This window comes from Acyrthosiphon pisum, chromosome A2, assembly GCF_005508785.2.
Source record: "Acyrthosiphon pisum isolate AL4f chromosome A2, pea_aphid_22Mar2018_4r6ur, whole genome shotgun sequence".
Taxonomy (NCBI): domain Eukaryota; kingdom Metazoa; phylum Arthropoda; class Insecta; order Hemiptera; family Aphididae; genus Acyrthosiphon; species Acyrthosiphon pisum.
Window position 1 is genome coordinate 22,425,012 of NC_042495.1, and position 7,831 is coordinate 22,432,842.

Genomic DNA, 7,831 nt, shown 5'->3' on the forward strand with positions numbered 1-7,831 from the left:
TATAAAGAAAATATTAGTCAATTTCAGACTTTTCATTGCTATAATACATGAAAAAAAAACAACAAACATTAATTGTTTTACTTATGAATTTAAAATAATTTTTCTGGTACAGTGAAAGACCGTTTTGCGCACGCTTATGACGATAATTGTTTTAATACTCGTTCAAAAATGATGTACACTAAATTACAACACTTCTATAAATAAGCGTAAGGTTTGTAATCTCGCGTGGCAAATACGCGACCGCACGGTGATGCGTTTGAAAAAAAATGTTCCGCTACTAATTACTTAAAAAATAATTTGAAAAACTGAAAAAGTATTAAATAAGTACTGATGCCGCGCGGATCTACCGAAAATTCGTCACCCACACGCGGATTACCTTTGATGTAGACCGCCTAGGCCTATCGGAAATATTGCCTCGCGGGATCAAAAAAAGCTGTGGAAAATGTATTTATGTATTCATATTCATGCTGCGCATCAACAAAATGGCTAACTTGGAAATTTAAAAAACTTATTTGTCTAAAAAAATTGTTTAATAATTTTTGAATTTTTGAAAAAAAAAATCGAATACTATGCTATTCAATCTGAATTTCCATACTTATGACTGTAAAGAAAACTGTATTTAAATATATTGATTTTTCACGGAGATACTAAGGGTGATACGGGACTTCTGGGATATGCGTATATAGAGTTAATAAAAACCGCGTAAATGCCGGACAAACTTATGTTGGCGCCCGCGGTTCGACTTTGAATTTATTCACGGCCCAAACAAGTTTACATAGGGATATACTTTGCGTCACTTACATATTTATTATGTTCGATGTTAAACTCTCGACATCGCAGCGCCCTGTCTCTATATTTTATAATTCGTGTCCATACGCATAAATCAGACGATTGACAAAATATCGCACATAAACAATATAATTTTATATTATAATACCTATTATGGTTTATTGGGGGCGTATACGAAACGGTTTTTAGTTTTTTTACCGAGAGAGCTAGTGATAAACGTTTTTCGCGTCATATATTATAATAATATGCTTTAATAAAATGTATCTCTTCCAAGACTTGCACTATATATTATAATATATATAATTATAAGCTCCAATATATATAAAATCGTATATTATTGTGTCTCGATATGCCACAGATATAGCCGTCCCGTATCCAGATAAATGTTCGAAATGTTGCGTGCACCTACGCAATAAGTGACAACGATTTTGCAATGTAATATAATATTATTAAACATTTTCAAAAATTAAGTAGGTACAATAAACAATAGATAATAGGTACGTATTATATATACGAACATAACAAAAAATTTTGCGGTTAAGAATGTCGAACAAAATAACCTGATGGAGGTCAATTAATGCTTCATGATAATATTTTAATACAGATTAAGGAGAAAAATCGTTCTGTACGCTATTATTGGTATACGTCTCATCAACAATATCTCAATGTACCTATATTTAGTGATGCGACAAGAGAATATTCTTTTGCAAATTATTACCGGGTAATTTTCTTTTTTTAATTTTATATTGTCACTGTGAATAGTGATGTGATTATATTTGAAGGCTATTAACACTGGTGTCAGTCGTGAACTCGTGATAGAACTGTATCAAATATAGTCGTACAGATCGTAGATAATAGAAGATAGCGTAATTTATTTCAATAATTTTACCTCATTAATTTCATAATTATTAAAAAACATTGCACAAGTAATTTTTACATATTTTTTTTTGGTTAACTATAAAAATGTTTTGAATTAAGTAGGTATTCTAGTTATCTAATGACTATAGTATAGTAGCATGTATAAAATACATTAATAATAGTTTATTTTACATTAATTATAATAATTTTTTACTTACTAATCCTGCATAATTATTAAAGTTGTCACTTGTTAACTATACCAAGAATTATAAATTATCAATTATAATACCTACTTCATTCATACTATACAAAACATATAGGTAATTATTTAAATAATGTTTATGATGTGGATTTCTTTGGGTTCAATCTATGAATTATTGAAGAAAAAGAAAATTACCAAATATTCTCTCAAAAGATAACTACGGTAATTTTACATCACTACCTATATTATTTCACACCGAGTTTGCACGCAAGCCGCGGCCGACGACCAAGTCGTTTTTCTTTTCGTTTCAATTTTTTTATATCTCCTCCCCCCCTCACCACCCCTACAACCAAACGGCTTTGACGGACGAATGGATGCGATTCGTGACGGCCTGGACTATTATTATAATATAGGTAGGTATACTATACATATTACATTGTATTATTTCGTGTACTTAATAATAATAATAATATAGTCATATATATACATACATACATACATACATACATACATAGGTACATTACCAGTTTATGTCCGCGATAATTCCGCGGGGCGCGTCCATTTGACCGTGTCCTTTGCGCGCGCGTCTCCTCCTCGCCGCCTGCCGTTTTCTTTTAACAATATAATATTATATACCTATATCATACGAAAACACATAATACCTATGCGCAGAGACCGAGGCACTGCTAAGGGGTATTATGGGACTTAAATATAAAAAGAAAATGCACGTGTTTTTTTTCTCATTTCCCCACTCATCGTAGCGTATTCTTTACTGTACATTTCGTAAATTCGTTTCTTTACGTATACATAATAATTATATATAGGCTTATTAAATTATATTATTACACCCACCGACGTACACAACAATATATATTTAATCGTATAATATCATTGTCGCCGTAAGTATATTATGTCACCGTTTCTTATGTATTATATTGTATATATGTCCGTAAAACGTGTTCCGATTTATTTTTTCTCATCCGATTTGTCCCGCAGGAGACCGCTTCCGCCAGAGGAGACTTATTTTCGATACCATAATATATTATTATTACAATAATATCTGTGTCCTAATATAATATGATTGAAAAGTTTAAAACGTTAAATATTATGTCTATAAATAATAACGTCTTTACCTAGGTATATGATATTATACTGCTGCAGCGGATTACTGTATAACTATGGACATTGAACAGTATTCAAAATAAACTAAAACACTCGATATGTATTTTAAAATTTGTTTTGAACATTGTTGATAAGCATGCATAATTATAGTGATACCTTAATGTGACTGCCAATCTTTCTTCAGCAGTTATTGGGTTACGTAAATGGGTAATCACTTTAGTAATTTTTCGCCTCACTTTTTTTAATAGCTCTTCAAATTATAAAACTGACATACGATAATAATCAAAAAATGTTCTGGTTATTTTTTGATTTCATTGAAGAAGTTTGTAAATCGCATATCACTCTCTCGACTGGATGGACCCAGTATCTTCTATGTTTGGATGGCATTGGTTCATCAAGTTCACCTGCAGATTCGGCCAAACCAAGAATTTCCGCGAGAGAACTCATTTTTAAAGGAAAAATCTTGAAAAATAAGTGATAGAGCGAATAACACATCCGAACACTTTTACTGCAGATGGTGAACTATATCGATGTAGTATGATCTACTTAGTACCCACGAACAAATTATTTTCTAACATTCTATAATGAGTCATTAATAATTAATAATTATTAATTAATTTACACTCATAATATATTAAAACAATATGTGTTCTTTTAATATGTTTCCAATACACTCATAATATAATATTTATTCTATATACTTTTAATATGCTTTCAATACACCCATAATATAATATGTGTTCTATACTTTTAATGTTTTAATATGCTTCAATGTCAATATCGGTATTTTTCGTATTGCGATATCGGGGAAAAAAAATACAATATCGATATTGAAAATTATATCGTTGGCCAACACTTATAATGACATAACAGTTTGTCATACACATTTAACCATTTCGTCGAAATCAAATTATATTATATTATATTATATACTAGTTGATCCCGTGCACTTCGTTTCCCGTTAAATGTTCCAACTCCATATGACTCAAACTTTGATCAATTCGTTTTTAATATTCGGTGTATGGTGTTCAAAATCTATCTTAACTTTTCTGTTGCCTGGTAATGACGTAGTAAATAATAAAATAATAACTGTTTTACGTGAGTTTTTTTATGTAAGTTGATCATTTCCGGTTTTCCTCTTTTTGAGCATATATATCGTGATATTATATGTTTAATAATAAATTGTTGATTAATATTATTATTATAGAAAGATTGGTGATTTATTTTTTCTAAAAAAATGAATTGTTACTGTTATTTTGTTGCTATGGCAATTATAAATTATAATTTGACCTTTAATTGGCCACTCTTTATTTTTCTTTTATAAACCAATGAATTTACACTTCTGACTCCCTGGTGATGGTTAAAAAATACCTAGGCCATTTTTGACTTCAGACTGATACTTATGAGCTCAAACTGAATATCTATGTTGAATTTCAAGAAAATCTGAGTAGTAGTTTTCAAGAAACTGCGTTATTTGAGAAATGGCCACTTTTTTTTATTATACAGATTAATAATTCTTATTAATCTTTAGCAGTACCTAGTAGGTATAGTAGTATAGTTTAATAATATAATAATTTGTACGAGCTTAATTTCGATGAAATCAAACATAAACTAGTCTAATATTTGCAATAACATATTATTTTTAATTATAATATTTCCCACGCTTTTTAAATCGGCAACCGATGAAACGCGTAGTACCTATGGTGGGTCTTTCGATTGTGGTTAATCAGGATACATTATATATGTAATATTCTCATCGTTGGGGCTGGTCAGAGTGATATTCTGATAGCCGTTAACTACGAGTATATTATGATTTTGCAGGAAGCAAGACCACTTGTGTTGATGATGAAGATGTTGACAGGGTAGTTTATAAATAAATGTAGACAGATGAAAAGATGCTTTGTAGTTTATTTAAATGTTCTTCAGTAATTTTGTCTAAGTCCAAATGACAAGTTACTACACAGAGTGACGTGAAGGTGCTTGTTGTGCTCTGGAGTAGACACGTCTGAATACAGGCTGTTTCAGGCTCCCTTTTATATTCAGGTCCCTGCTCCCCCTGCCTATCGATACGCTATCTCTTCTCTAACGGATGTGGTCCGTGTGACCATCAACTCAGCCCACGCACTTGCGATATTCCTAATCTAATCTGAGTATTCGCCATAATGTTCTGACAGCTAATTTATTATTTGTGTTGTCGTGCAGAGAATCATCTCTTTTGCGAATTTACTAAATTCTTATCAGTTACCACATCCTAGTCTATAGTTGCGTACATATACATAATATATACGTATATCTACTCGTGACTTTAGCAATCCCCATATCATGTCAACTGATACGTGTTTTGTGTTTTAATATGGATCGTGATTAAGCACTCGGTTATTTTGACTACATGATTAACCCTTTAACTTTCTATTGTATTTGCATATTTGCAATTTGACTATTGCCAAATTGTTTAAGGAGGTCGTTTACCTACTTGCTTATTCCTAATTTTAACTATTCATATATAATGATATTTATGTGTTGTGAGTAAACGGTTACTATCCGTTACAATATCGGCAACCGGAAAAACGCATAGTGTGATCCGGCACTAAAACAGCAACGACGACGAATTCGTCGAAACATAAGATTTATAGGTAAAAAAAAAAAAAAATGTTTATATTAATCGCATTGAAATACGACGAGAAACATATCATATTATATTATTCGATTCATTTTTTTTTTACACCTGCGCTGTATAATATTTTGCCCTAAATCTATTATAAGGGTTATTAATCCCAACGATTTATTCCGTAAAAAACTCTCAATCTCAGTAATAATTGATATAATAATGTGGAAAAAATCATCGATTTTTATGATATATTATGTAAGTATAAATAAATCTTAATAATATATAAAATTATCATCTTACTATTAAAATGTATATTATTATTTGTCGTCATAAGTATAAGATAACGGAAGCACAAGCGTATATAACGTAACAAAATATTTGTTTTCAACATATCTCTAACTTTATGCTGTTAGCATTAATATAAGAGGAAATTTACCAATATTGTGAAACCTAAACGTAAAGCCGGTATTACATTGGATAGACAATCGTCGATCGACACGTTAATTCGGCATCTATTATCGAATTCCGTTCGACATTGGTGTCGATTTTTTTAAGATTATTATCTGTGTGATTGCAGTGTGAGTACGTCGGTTTTTTACGATACTTAAATTTTTGAACAAATTACTATGATTACTATGGGTACATATGTAAAATATTGGAATAAAAAAATGCTCATGCAGCATGATGAATGTACGAGTATATTAATTGCTATAGGTACGTTAAGGTGGATACAACGCGTCATGCGTCATCTTATGCAAACTGTTTGGTCGAGAACAAAACGCCAAGACAATAATATTTTATATCAAAACGCATTTGTACGAGTTTATGTTTCGTAGTTTAGCGTTTACCTATAAATTATAATACTATACTAAATATAATAAAAGTACATTTTTATTTTAAAAATATTTTCCAAATATGTTTCTTGTAAAGACTATACACTTTTATGCGTTTATTTAATCATAATATATGGAATGACGAGATAGAACATCGTCGAGGTTGAGTAAAATAATAACACGGCCAAGTTGATTTGAATACGTTTTACATTTTACATATTAATTAGTTTATTGCACTTGAATTAAATTTTATTGGCGATTACCATAGCGCGTATATGTGTAGTATAATAATTACGTATAAGATATAGCGATTAACTGTTGAATATAATTTAATATTATGTACATCGTATACGGTACAAGTATTTTTAGAAAATCTAAAAGTATAATTTTCATGGGTCACAGTCTAATGTATAAAAAAAATGTTGATAGATGTGATTTAAATTTGTCCATATACAACTATAGGGAAGAAGTGAACATCATATTATTATGATGCCATAATAATTAATGGATAGATAATCTTCAAGCATAGAGAACAATTTTTCGTTTTAAAAAACGACTTATATAATATACTAATATATATTACGAAATATTTTTCACAATAATATTATATTGTATGTTTCAGATATGACGTAGTTATAATATTCTCGATTAGTTTTTTTTGCTTTTAAACATTTTCAAAATTCACAAAGTAGTGAATTAAATGAAGAATGTTTCCAACAGCAACATATGTGGTAAGCTACATTTATGGATCTTTCACACATGGACACCATCACGGACAGATCATCATTTCTAAGTATCGCGTCCTAAAATACTTTTTTTCTGAAGTTAAAAAAAAAATATGCAGCGTGAATTTTATTGCAGACTTTTCATTATTATTAGTTTATAAAAAATGTTTTACTTATATAATTTTGTCATATTTTAGATTCTGAGTGGAACGATGAATGTATTGATTTTACAATGATGTGTGTTTTTTTTTTTATTTTTTTTTTTATTTTTTTTTGTGTCTGTCATCACGTTTTAGGACAGTAAAAGTGCTTGGATTTTCTTCAACAGTACCTTTTCTGATAGGAAAGTGAATCTAGTTGGTACTTTGGGGGGTCAAAAGTAAAATTTTTCCAATAGTTTTCAAAAGCGCCGTGAAAAACAAAAGAAAAATTAAGGAAAAACGGGAATTTTTACGCAAAATCTGTTTTCGAGAAAATCGATTTTGGTTTTTGGTGTAACGTTAAAAAAAATGACCGTAGATATATGAAATTTTGACTGAATGTTTATCTTAGCATTTTCTATACACCATAACATTTTCAAAATATTTTGATTTATTTTGAGCTCTTTATGGACATTTTCATTTTCCATTTTTTTTTAGTTTTTTTTCTAAAAATATCAATAAAATTTTATTTGTTGAATAAAAAAGCTTGAAAA